The following is a 14,320-nucleotide window of genomic DNA, read 5'->3' as shown; positions in this document are numbered from 1 at the left end:
ACTTCAGGAAGGGTAAGATGAAGGAACACATACCAATCCTCATTGAGGGATCAGAAGCGGAGAGAGTGAGCAGTTTCAAATTCCTGGATGTCAAGATCTCTAAGGATCCAACCTGGTCCCAACATATCAATGCAGTTATAAAGAAGGCAAGACAGCGACTATACTTCCTTAGGAGTTTGAAGTGATTTGGCGTGTCGACAAATACACACAAAAACTTCTATAGGTGTACCCTGGAGAGCATTCTGACAGGCTGCATCACTGTCTGGTATGGGGGGTGGGGGAGCATTGCACAGGACCGAAAGAAGCTGGAGAGGGTCATAAGTCTAGTCAGCTCCATCTTGGGTACTAGCCTACAAAATACCCAGGACATCTTCAGGGAGCGGTATCTCAGAAAGGCAGCATCCATTATTAAGGACCTCTAGCATCCAGAGCATGCCCTTTTCTCACTGTTATCATCAGGTAGGAGGTACAGAAGCCTGAAGACACACACTCAGTGATTCAGGAACTGCTTCTTCCCCTCTACCATCCGATTCCTAAATGGACATTGAAACCTTGGACACTAACTCACTTCTCTAATATATATAATTTCTGTTTTTTTTGGCACAATTTTTAATCTTTTCAATATATGTATACTGTAATTGATTGACTTATTTATTATTATTGTTTTATTTTCTTCTTCTATATTATGTATTGCATTGAACTGCTGCTGCTAAGTTAACAAATTTCACGACACATGCCAGTGATAATAAACCTGTTTCTGATTCTGGTCAGATTAGTCCTCAATCCCCTGCAGTTTGCCCACCAGGAGCACATTGGAGTTGACGATGCTGTCATCTACCTGCTGAACAGAGCCTACTCCCATTTGGATATACAGGGCAGCACTATGAGGATCATGTTTTTTGATTTCTCAAGTGTCTTCAATACCATGCAGCCCTCATTACAAGTGGAAAAACTCCGTTCAATGCCGTTGGTGCTTCCATTGTATCCTGCATAATGAACTACCTGAGTGGTAGACCACAGCCTGTGCAGCTTTAGATCTGTATGTCAGGTATGGCTATAAGCAGCACTGGGGCCCCACAGGGGACTGTATTGGTTCCCTTCCTGTTTACCCTGTATACCTCAGACTTCAGATACAACACTGAGTCATGTCATCTACAGAAATCTCTGATGACTTGGCAATAGTTGGTTGTATAAAGGGAGGACAGAAGGATGAATACAGGTCCCTAGTGGAGGACTTTGTCAAATGGTGCAAGCTGAATCATCTGCTCAACATCAGTAAGACAACGAAGATGGTGATGGACTTTAGGAAGACCAAGCCTGCACTGCTCTCTGTTACTATTGATGGTGAGGATGTGGTTGTGGTGAGGATCTACAAGTACCTAGGTATGCACCTGGATGACAGACTTGAGTGAGGTTGTGCACAAGAGGAGTGAGAGTCACCTCTACCTCCTGAGGTGACTGAGGTCCTTTGGAGTATGCAGGCCTCTCCTTCTTGTGCCTTACCAGCCTGTTGTTGCCAGTACAATCTTCTATGCGGTGGTCTGCTGGGGCAATGGCATCAACATGATTAAAAAGGCTGACTCTGTTACAGAAGCCAAACTGGAAACACTGGAGGCTATGGTGGAACAAAGAACCCTATGGAAAATCCTGGCAATTCTGGACAATATTTCTCACCCTGTGTATGCAACCGTGGCTGAACAGAGGAGTACTTTTAGTGATAGACTGGGACAACTGCACTACTTCAAAGAGTCACTGCGAGGTCATTCTTACTCTCGGCCATTAGACTCTATAATGAGCCAACCTTTAGCCGGAGAAGTGATGACCCCCTCTTGTTAGACAGCTTGATGTAACTTATTTTTTATTACTCTTCTAATATTTGTATATTTGTATATCTGTGGACCCGTAATGCTACTGTTGCACTGTAATTTCCTTTGGGATCAATAAAGTATCTGCCTATCTGCAATTAGTACAGTTGAACAGCAGTATTATGACAATTAATGGTGAACTACATTGATGAGCTTATATACAGACCTTTAAATGAAGACTGGCCTGAATGGAATGCCGGTGCTTCCAGTGAGAAGATATTAGCCTGATGTGGCACATTAAATAGCACAACAGCTCTACTTGAATGGATTCCATTGAAACTCCAGTGCTCTGACTCATGTTCTTTGTGAGCATGGTTATCTAATAGGGACTCATCAGTCCTAACATCACCATATAAATGCATTAACAAAGCAATCAGAAAAATATTGCAGTGCAGCATGTTCAAGAAATATGCTTGCAATTCCATGGGGAAGGAGGAAATCTAGTAATCTTCCAATATGTCCCTGGCAAGAAATCAAAAGACACTTTGGAGTAGAGGTGAAAATAACTAGTTCCCTCATCTGCCTGGAAATTTTGCAAGGGACCACCTGAAGCTAGAGTGAGATCTGACAAGGCCCTGACTCACTCATGTTCAAGTTAAACTTTATTGTCGTTCAACCATTCACATGTATACAGCTAAATGAAACGTCTTTCCTCTGGGGCCAACGTGCATAACCCCGCACATACAGTCACCCACGGCACATTTAGTTACAATCCAGCACACTCTGTCACATGGGGGCGCTGGGAGTGAACCCAAATGCATGACACAAACACGTCTTGTGAGTTTAACTAAATTGAGTTTATTGCTCATTACAAGGAGAGCAAAGCAGAAGCGGGAATAACATAATGGACAAGGACTCGGGCCTTGGACTAGGCTGGGACTAAGGGTCCGGGCTAGGACTCGGAACACGGACCTCGGAGCCAGGACTTGATACTTGAAACCTCCAGAGCCGGGACTGTTCTTATTCATTGGACAGACTCAGACACAGGACATGTAACACTGAGCCGGGAATCCTCCTTAGACACAGGATGGAGCCAGGGACTCTTCTTCACACAGGGCCAGGACCCTTCCAGGGTACAGGGCTGGGACCCCTTTTAGATGCAGGACATGGATACGGAGACCACACAATGATGGACAGTACTATAACTGGGCACAAGTACGCTCCAAGCAGCAGTGAGCTCTTGACTCACCCTGGCGGGTTAACTTTGACTGACCTGCTCTGGCAAGGGAAAGTGGCTTGCTGGCACTTACTTCAGGAGAAGACTAGGCTTGCTCCGGCAAGAACTTAGTTGGCTGCAGCCGGATGACATTGGCTCGCACTACCTTCGGTGACTTTGTAAATGTTCTCACGCTGAACGGCTGAAAGCTGGAGACTATAAACTGCCGGTTCAGCCGAGAGTAAATTGCCTCCAATCACCAAACCCAAAGGACATGGGAAAAAAGGGAACCAAAGGGAAACAGGGAGTCAACGGTCCATATCGTAACACAAACAAAGTAAATTTAAAGGGAACCCGATCCGGACCATGACACACACACTCACAAAATAATATTAACACAGGTCCCTGAGGGGCATGGCCTGAAGGTTGACAGGCTGACAAGAAGTGTGAGGTGCATGTTTATGTGAGACAGGATAATGTTACTGCCACTCTTATAATAAACGACTGGTAGTGTAAATACGTGAACAGCAGCAATAAAAGATGGAAAGCGACTAGTGCATGTCTGAGTTTCGGAGTCAGGGGAATGGGAGGCAGCAGAGCATCTTTCGGCGGGGTGTACATGTGTGCTGAGTGACAGCAGGGTGTTACCAGGGGAAGAAGCTGTTACCCGGCCTGACACATCTGGTTCTTGTGTTATGATACCTTCTGCCTGATGGAGGGAGGTCAAAGTGATTGTGGGAAGTTTGGGAGGGGTCTTTGACAATGCTGGAGGCACTGTGTAGTCAGGGCTTCTGATATATGAGTTGAATGAATGGGGAGAGAAACCCTGATGAACTAGTGAGGCCAGAAAGAGAAGGATAGGCCAAATGAATTTGTGGCCGAGGAGCTGATGCAGGGTGGTAGAGATTCAGATACTTGGACCATTGCGATCTCTTCTGGGGTAGAAGCAACCTATACAGGAGGGACAGGTTGGACTTGAACCAGAGAGGGAGCAATATCCTTGCAAGGAAATTTTCTAGTGCTGATTTGCCCAGGAATAAATCCTGAGTCAATAAGTAAAGTGTCCTACTCAGGTGGGTGCAATACTGCGCCTTCCCTTTGGGAATGAGGCATGACAACTAATGGAGTGGCAGTCAGGGAATACTTTAATTCCAAGGACCATAATTCGATTAGTTTTGAGATAGTGATGTAAAAGGATGGGACAGGTCCACAGATTAGGATCCTAAACTGGAGCAATGCTAATTTTGGGGATATTGGAGAGGATCTAACAGTGGTCGATTAGGTGAAGCTTTTGAAGGGAAAGGAACAAATAGCAAGTTGGAGGGTTTTAAGATTGTAATATCAAGTGTCCAGGAGCAGCATGCTCCTGTTAGGGTAAAAGTTAACCATGGCAAGTTGGGAGAACCTTAGCTGATGCAAAATATTTTGACGCTGGTCAAGAAAAAGTAGGCAACATGCATTGTATTTAGGAGGTTGGCAACAATTCGGTCCCTTGATGACTATCAAAAAATTAGGAATACTTTTAACAAGGAAATTGGGATGGCAAAGAGAAATATGAGCTGGATCTGGCAGATAAGTCAAGGAAAATCCCAAGAGGTTCTATAAATAAAAGTGTAAAAGGGTGGCTAGGGAGAGGGTAGGTTCCCTTAGAAATCAGCAGGGCTGCCTTAGTCTTGAGCCAAAGGAGATGGGTGAGGTTTATGGAGGATAAAATCATAGTTACTCAAGAGATAAGGGAAACAAATGGAGATGATTCAGAAGGCATTTATATTGTCTGGGAGGAGATATTTGCAGTACTTAAGGTAGTACAATTCCCCAGGGCCTGACTGAATACATCCTAGGATGTTGTGGGAGGCTAGAAAGGGACTGCAGAGGCCCTAATGTACGTATATATTTCATCATTAACCACCAGTGACGCTTCAGAAGACTAGAAGTTAGCTAATGTTGTTCTGTTGTTCAAAAAGAGTGGCAAGGACAAACGAGGGAGCTACAGGCCTGTCGGCCTGACATCAGTAGTGGGGAAGTTACTGGAGGGAATTGAATTGGATAGATTGAGTCTGACTAGGAGGAGTCAGCATGGTTTGAGCATGGGAAGTCATGCTTGATGAACCTTTTGGAGTTTTATGAAGAGGTGACCAAAAAGAATGAAGAGGGTAGGACAGTGAATGTTGTCCATTTGGACTTTTGTAAGACCTTCAACAAGGTTCTGCATTGTATGGAGAACTATTTAATTGGATTCAAAATTGGCTTGGAAGTAGGTAGCTGTAAGTGATGGCTGAAGGCTGTTAGTTTTAATGGAGGTTTGTCACTAGTGGTATATCACAGGATAATGTTGGAAGCTTTGTTATTTGTTATTAATATAGAATATAGAACATAGAACCTAGAAGGATACAGAATAGTGTGGGTTCCTCAGCCCATGATGTTGTGCTGATCTCTTAATTTACTCCAAAATCAATCTAACCCTTCCCTCCTATAGAACCCTTCATTTTTCACTCACCAATGTGCCTATCTAAGAGTCTCTTAAATACCCCTAAGGTATTCCTGCCCCTACTGACATCCCTGGTAGTGTGTTCCATTCACTTACCACACGCTCTGTAAAGAAATTTACCTCTGACACCTCCCCCCTATCCTTTCTTCCAGTCATCTTAAAATGATGCCCTTTTTTATTAGCCATTGTTGCCCTAGGGAAAAGATGCTGACTGTCCACTTATCATTTTTATACACCTCTGTCAAATCACCACTCATTCTCTTCCATGCCAAAAAGAAAAGCCCCAACTAGCTCAACCTATCCTCATAAAGCATGTTCTCTAATCCAGGCAGCATCCTGGTAAATCTCTTCCGCACCCGCTCTAAAGCTTCCACATCCTTCCTATAATGAGGTGACCAGAAATAAATATAATACTCTGTGTGGTCTAACCAGAGTTTTATAGAACTGCAACATTACTTTGTGGCCATTTAACTCAATTCCCTCAGCTAATGAAGGCAAAAATAACATACACCTTCTTAACCGCCCTATCAACTTGCAGGGATCAATAGACATGCACCTCGAGATTCCTCTAATACCCTAGGCTACCAAGAATCCTCCCATTAGCTTTGTAGTCTGCCTTCACGTTTGACCTTCCAAAGTGTATCTGTTACAGTGGCGGGGGCTTTGGGAGCAAGGGTGGACCCAAATGCAAGACACATCTTGTGAGGTTAATTAAATTTAGTTTAATGTTTGATATCAGGAGAGCTAGGTAGGAGCAGGAGTAGTGAACTGGACAAGGACTGAGGACTACGACTAGGCTGGGACCAAAGGTCTGGGCTAGGACTCGGAATTGACTGCCAGAACTAGAGGAGACATGAAGAGGCTAGGGTACGGACTCCGAGCCCGAGACTGGGCAAGGACCCAGTATCTGGGTCTTGCCTTGGGCTCGGACCCCAGAACCAGGCATGGGCATGACATGGGCTAGGGAGAGGAGGAACATGGGAACATAGAGCCTCGGTCTCGGGAGAGCAGTTACATGGAACCATGGACACATACACAGAACACAGAGTCGGGACCCCTCCTTGGGTACAGGACATAGGGCCGGGACTCGCACACAGAACAGAGAGCCAGGACCCCTCCTTGGGTGCAGGACATAGGGCCGGGACTCATGACCCCCCGCTGGGCAATGGCAAGGCGGCCTGACTTACCCCACGGAGGCGAGGACAAGACAAGACAAGACACAACTCCCTGCGGGGCAACGGCAAGAAGGCCTGACTTACCCCACGGAGGCGAGGACAAGACATGACAAGACATGACTCCCTGCGGGGCAATGGCAAGACGGCCTGACTTACCCCACAGAAGCGAGGACAGGACGAGACATGACTCCCCGCCGGGCAACGGCAAGGTGGCCTGACTTACCCCACGGAGGCGAGGACAAGACAAGACAAGACCAACACGAATGAACACCAGACAGTACCTATCTAGCTCCGGTGATGGAACTGGACCGAAGTGCAGGCGAGGGCTGCAGACGAGGTCTAGAGGCGAGAGGGGCAGAGAAGGGATTCAGACAAGGGGGTAGGACAGGAATCACAGACCACCAGGGCTAGGACTAGACTCAGAACTGGGAAGCCACCAGGGCCAGGACTTGACAAGGTACTTGAACGCCGTAAGGGCCAGGACTTGACATGGTACTTGAACGCCGCCAGGGCCAGGACGTGGACGTGGTACTTGGATGTTGCCAGAGCCAGGACGTGGTGCTTGGAATCTCCGGGTAGTGCCGAGCTCTCGCCTCGGCCTGGGAATAGTAGACAGTGGCTCTTGATTCTCTCCGGCGGGTTAACTGACGGACCCACCTTGATGAGGAAACTTTGCAGGCTCACTTCGGCGAGGTAACTGGACAGGGTTGCTCCGGTGAGGAAAGGTGAATTACCGGCACTCGCGTTGGGCGGAGACAAGGCTTGCTCCGGCCAGATGACATTGGCACGCCGTGACTTTGCAGACTTTGCAGACGCTCCCACGCCGAACGGTTGAAAGCCAGAGACTATAAACTACCGGTTCAGCCAAGCGTTAATTGCCTCTAATCACCAAAGTTGAGGGACACGGGAAAACAGGGAATCAACGGTCCAGATCGTAACATAAACAAGGTAAATTTAAAGGGACCCCGATCCGGACCATGGCAGTACCCCCCTCCCAATGGGAGCCTCCAGGAGACCCACAGATTTGCCTGTATCATCGATGACCCGGGTGGGTGGGGGGGATTCGGCCGGCGGGCAAAACAGAACAACAACACCTTAACTTTCAGGCTGACAGGAGTTTGGAAAAACAGTTTGTGTCTGCTGGGTCCATGTTTGTCCAAAGTGTATCTGTCACCGTGGCGGGTGCTTCTGGAGCAAGGGTGGACCCAAATGCAAGACACATCTTGTGAAGTTAATTAAATTTAGTTTATTGTTTGATATCAGGAGAGCAAGGCAGGAGCAGGACTAGCGAACTGGACAAGGACGGTAGACTACGACTAGGCTGGGACCAAGGGTCTGGGCTAGGACTTGGAATCGGCTCCCAGAACTGGAGGAGACATGAAGAGGCTAGGGTATGGACTCCGAGCTTGACACTGGGCAAGGACCCAGTACCTGGGTCTTGCCTCAGGCTCGAACCCCAGAACCAGGCATGAACATGGCATGGGCTAGGGAGAGGAGGAACATGGGAACACAGAGCCTTGGTTTCGGGAGAGCAGGTACATGGAACCATGGACACATACGCAGAACACAGAGCCGGGACCCCTCCTTGGGTACAGGACATAGGGCCAGGACTCGCACACAGAACAGAGAGCCGGGACCCCTCCTTGGGTACAGGACATAGGGCCGGGACTCACACACAGAACAGAGAGCCTGGACCCCTCCTTGGGTACAGGACATAGGGCCGGGACACATGAACCTCCACGGGGCAATGGCAAGATGGCCTGACTTACCCCACGGAGGCGAGGAGAAGACACGATAAGACATGACCTCCTGCGAGGCAACGGCAAGTTGGCCTGACTTACCTCACGGAGGCAAGGAGAAGACAAGACAAGACACGACTCCCCGCGGGGCAATGGCAAGACGGCCTGACTTACCCCACGGAGGCGAGGTCAGGACGAGACAAGACCAACACGAATGAACACCGGACAGTACCTATCTAGCTCCGGCGATGGAACTAGACCGAAGTGCAGGCGGGAGTCACAGATGAGGGCTAGAGGCGAGAGGGGCAGAGAAGGGATTCAGACAAGGGGGTAGGACAGGAATCACAGACCGCCACGGCCAGGACTTGGACGTGGTACTTGGGTGCCGCCAGAGCCAGGATGTGGATGTGGTACTTGGATGCCGCCAGAGCCAGGATGTGGACGTGGTACTTGGATGCCACCGGAGCCAGGACGCGGTGCTTGGAACCTTCGGGTAGTGGCGCGCTGTCGACTCGGCCCGGAATTAGTAGACAGCGGCTCTTGATTCTCTCCGGCGGGTTAACTGACGGACCCACCTTGATGAGGAAACTTTGCAGGCTCACTTCGTCGAGGTAACTGGACTGGGTTGCTCCGGTGAGGAAGGGCGAATTACCGGCACTCGCTTCGGCAGAGACTAGGCTTGTTCCGGCCAGATGACATTGGCACGCCATGACTTTGCAGACTTTGCAGACGCTCCCGCGCCGAACGGCTGAAAGCTAGAGACTATAAACTACCGGTTCAGCCCAGCGTTAATTGCCTCTAAACACCAAAGTCGAGGGAAAGGGGAAAAAAGGGAATCAATGGTCCGGATCGTAACATAAACAAGGTAAATTTAAAGGGACCCCGATCCGGACCATGACAGTATCATTTCACACCTTTCCAGACTGAACTCCATTTGCTACTACTCAGCCCAGCTCTGCATCCATCAATGTCCTGTTGTTCAAGTTCAAGTTAATTGTCATTCAACTGTACACATGTATCCACCAAACGAAGCAATGTTCCTCTGGACCAGGGTGGACAACACAGTACATGTAACTCACACAAAATACATAAAGTAACATTACCACAAATAAGTTAACAAATATTCCAGAAGATTGACATTCAGCATAAGGTGCATTTACAACACATGCTAAAAAGCAAATAGTATAGCATAATTAGCACTTCAAATGTGATGAGACCTGGGTGGTGTCGGGGAGTTCAGTAATCTCACAACTGGGGGAAGAAACTGTTTTCTTTCCTAACAGTTTGTGTTCTAATACTAACCTCCTGCCCGATGGTTGGGGTGGGGGTGGGGGGGGTTGTGGTGGTGGTGTGGTCGAGGAGACACTACGTCCACTACTCTATCTTTATCAACTTGTTTTGTCACTTCCGCAAATAAGTCATTCAGCTCATGAGGCATGACCTGCCCCTCGCAAAGCCATGCTGGCTATCCCTCATCAGACTATGCTTTTCCAAAGGCTTGTAAATCCAGTCTCAAAGAATATTCTCCAGTAGTTTGCCTCCTACTGATAAGAGACTTGTTGACAATTTCTATTATTATTACCTTTACAGTATTAACGTTCTTGAAGAAATTAATAACATTTGCCACCTTCCAATCCTCTGGTACTACTCCTGTCCCCAGTGAGGATGTGAAGATCATCACCAAAGGTGAAGTAATCTCTTCCTTTGCTTCCCATTGTAACCTGCAGTGCATCCTATCTTGTCCCCTTAGATTGATCTATCCTAATGTTTTTCAAAAGTTCCAACACATCCTCTTTCTTAACTTTGACATGTTTCAGCGTATTAGTTTTTCTACACTGAACTCATATTCATCAAATATCCCTGTCACTGGTGAATTCTGAAGTAAGGTATTCATCAAGGACCTCCCCTATCTTCTCCAACTCCAGGTACATGTTTCCTTTTCTCCCCTTAGTGGTCCTACCCTCACTCTAGTTATCCTCCTGTTCTTCACATTTGTGTAGAATCCTACCTGCCAAGGTATCCTCATGTCCCCTTCTACCTCTTCTGAATCCATTCTTAAGTACCTTCCTGGGGTTACCTTCCAACTCTCAAGAACCCCGTCTGATATAATATAAACAAGGTTTGATCAGTACATTTGTGGATTACATGAAAGGAGGTGTTGATTACAAAGGGATCTTGTTCAGTGAGTGGGCAGAAGAGTGGCAAATGGATTTCAAACAGGAAAGGGTGAGGTGATGCATTTTAGAAAGTCAAAGCAGTGTGGGACTTGCACTAGGGAATGTAATAGAATAGAGGGACTTAAAAGTACAAGTTCATAATTAATTGAAAATGGTGTCACTAATAAACAGGGTGATGAAAAAGTGATTAGCATGTTGGTCTTCCTCAGTCAGGGCACTGAGTTTAGGAGTTGGGGCATTAGGTTGCTGCTGCATATGTTTCTGCTGAGGCTGTTCACGGAGTACTGTGTACAATTTTGCTCACCTTGTTATAGGAAAAATGTGATTACAATGGAAAGAGAGCAGAAAGATTTATGAGAACATTTCCAGGACTTGAGTGCTTGAGTTTTAGGGAGAGGTTGGCCAGGATAGATCTTTATCCTTTGGAATATAGGAAAATGAGTGCAACTTTACAGAAATATTTAAAATCCTGAGAGGTATTGATAAGTTGGACATTCACATTCTTGAAAAAGGATTTAGTGCTTTCCCAGTGCATATGACAAATAAACACTTCGTGGGCTTCCAGCTGGGTACAGGTATCGATTATAACCAACATTTCGATGACATCTTCATCAGGAACGATGCTTGGCTATGTCTAGTCCAGTGGTATTTGTACCCCTGTCGTCCGCCCCTCCTGATTGGTTAGTCCTCATCCAATCAGGTTTCTGCTCTCTCACCCTGTTTATAATCGAATTCCGGTTCTTAGAGTGAGACCTTCATCTTTGTTAAAAAAATGCCATTGAAATAAAACTAGACAAAAAGAATTTTAACAAAATTGAAGGTCTCGTTCTAAGTAAGAACTGGAAGCGCTTATATATCAATATCAGTCATTTCCCCAGGGTAGGGAAGTGAACAATGGGGGGGGGGCATAGATTTAGAGTGAGGGGGGAAAGGTTTCAAAGGGACCTGAAGGTTGTGAATTTATGGAAGAAACAGCCAGAGGAAGAAGTTGATGGAATTACAATCGTATCAATTACAAAGCACTTGGATAGATACATGGAGGGTTGGGGCTTAGGGAGCTATGGGTCAGATGCAGGAAGTTGAGACTCTCTGGGTAGGCACCTTGGTTGCTATGGACTTGTTGAGCCATAGGGTGCTGCATTGCTCTATGACTCCATGAGTATAAACAATGCTGAAGCAAGTGTCTCAGGCATGCCAAGAACTATTTCTGAACATGCAGTCTGAATGCTGCTCACAGGCTGTTCATGCACAAAGGGAATTCTCAGAAGTGTTGTCCAGGCACGTGTCATACTTGTTGGCTGTCATTATGCTTGTCAAGCTTCTCTTGTGCCTCCGCAAGTCAGATGCATGGAGAAACCAGATGGCTTTCTGACAACCTGCAGGAAGTCCCAAGATTTTCATTAACAATTGATTTGTTTTTTTTAATTGAATTTGAACCATGTAAAGAACAAAAAATGAATGGCAAGAACATTCTAATTTCTAGGTGCATGTAAGGCCATTGCATAAGGTCATAGCAAGTTAGCTGCCCATTTCTTGAACTTCCCTTAATTTATCCCCTTCTCCTTTCTCTCTTTTCCATTCCCCATTCTGGCTCCCCTCTTACCCCTTCCTTTCTTCTCCCCTGCCCATCAAATCTCTCTGGTGTCCCATCTCCTTTGCTTTCTTCCATAGTCCACTCACCTCTTCTATCAGATTCCTTCTTCTTCATCCACCTATCACCTTCTAACTTTTCACTTCATTGCTCTCTCCCACCCACCCAACTTACCCCTCACCTGGCTCACCTTATCACCTGCCAGCCCATACTCCTTCCCCTAACCCCACCTTCTTAATCCGTCTTCTTCCGCTTCCTTTTCAATCCTGGAAACATCGACTGTTTCTCTTTATAGATCAGGGGTTCTCAATGTGGGGTCCATGGACCCCTTGGTTAATGGTATTGGCCCATGGCATAAAAAAGTTTGGGAACCTCTGCTATGGATGCTGCCTGACTTGCTGAGTTCTTCCAGCATTTTGTGTGGGGCCCATTTTATTTCTCTCTAAACTTAAATCCTTAGGAAGTTATTGAAGAGAGGAAAAATTAGACAGTATCCTTTAATCGCTGATTTATATGACCACACAATATCAAATTCTAACTGATTGCAAAAGTCATTAAATGAAATGCAAAGGAGACTGTGATGTTTAATGTGGGCTATCATTAAACTGAGACATTTGGTTACCTGACTGTCATCAAAGTGAAAAGTAATGCACTAAAATTAGACTATTTTAAACAGAGAGCAGGTTTTGCTGGAGTAGGACATTTTGCCCAGTTGGTGTGTCTTTTTCATGAACTTTGCACTGCCACCATTTCCTGCAAAGTAAATTACTCGAAGTGAAGGCTGATGACAGCAGAGTGGGAGTTGCGGGACATTTGGGTATTGATGGGACCAAAAGTTCACCTCCTTAATGAGAATAAAGATCTGTGAACTGAAGTGAGTTCAGATAGAGTCAGAAAGGGTATATTCAGTGTCAAAGTAGGTACAAAAAAGAAAAATAAAATATTAGATTCACATAGAGAGGAAATGATAAACAAAGGAAACAAACTAAAGAATGTAAACATTTTAAAATTTACATTTTTAAACTGTCACGTCCATGAAGTTAATACAATAATAACGTGCATTGTTCTCAGCCAAAAAATGTCCCCCAGTATTTTGGTAATAATTAAAATTTACATTCTGTAACATATGCATGGTTAATTTAGTTTCAGGATGCACAGCATAATAAAGGTGTGAAAATACAATTCTTACCCAATGGTAGGGTAAAGTAGCTTGGGCAAATAGCGAACATTCTTTTGTTAAAACAGAATATGAATGGAAGAAATTCAAGTTATTGAATGTATTTTTTTCTATTTTTGTACAGACCCCACTCATAATTGTGGGAGTATCTATTTCGGACATTAAACCCTTAATAGCCATTTTATTTTAATGTTCAGTCTTGGAAAAATGTTTCCACAACTGATGAATTATTGTAACTACCACAAACAGTTTTATGGTGACTAATTACAGTTAGCCCTCACACAAATGAGGGAATGTGATGAATTTTCTTAACAGATAAATGTATACATTTATATTTATATTAACACTTACAATTAAAAAGGAAAGTGTTTATTTTTCACTGCAATAGTATTTTGAAATGCTAGCAATGAGCTATAATGAAACATACATCACATTAATAACTTCCATCTATTTTTAATGAGTGCATGCAGTATTGAGAAAGGAATATTTTATGTGAATATAATACATTCACAAATCCAAGTCTTTAAGCAGCCACATTAAACATTCTTTTAATACAAGGTTCAAAGATTAAGCAATTATCAAAGTGCATTTATGTTACTATATACAACCCTGAGATTCATTTTCTTGATGGCATTCACAGTAAATACAAGAAACACAACAGGATCAATGTAAGAGCACACCTAACAGAATGGACGAACAATCCACGGGCAAAAGACAACAAACTGTGCAAATAAAAAAAAGAACAACAATAATAAACAAGTAAGCAATAAATATTAAGAACATGAGATAAAGAGTCATTGAAAGTGAATCATTTGAATCTACATTGTAAATTTTACATAATTGTATAATGTAAAATTTGTGTCATTTGAAAGGTTGTAACAGAAATGAGAGATAGTTACACATTTCTCTGCTGCCTGACAAAAGTTCCACACCCAATAAAATTCTATGTTCC

Source organism: Mobula birostris, chromosome 3 (genome assembly GCF_030028105.1).
Source record: "Mobula birostris isolate sMobBir1 chromosome 3, sMobBir1.hap1, whole genome shotgun sequence".
NCBI classification, from domain to species: domain Eukaryota; kingdom Metazoa; phylum Chordata; class Chondrichthyes; order Myliobatiformes; family Myliobatidae; genus Mobula; species Mobula birostris.
This window is presented reverse-complemented; position numbering follows the sequence as displayed.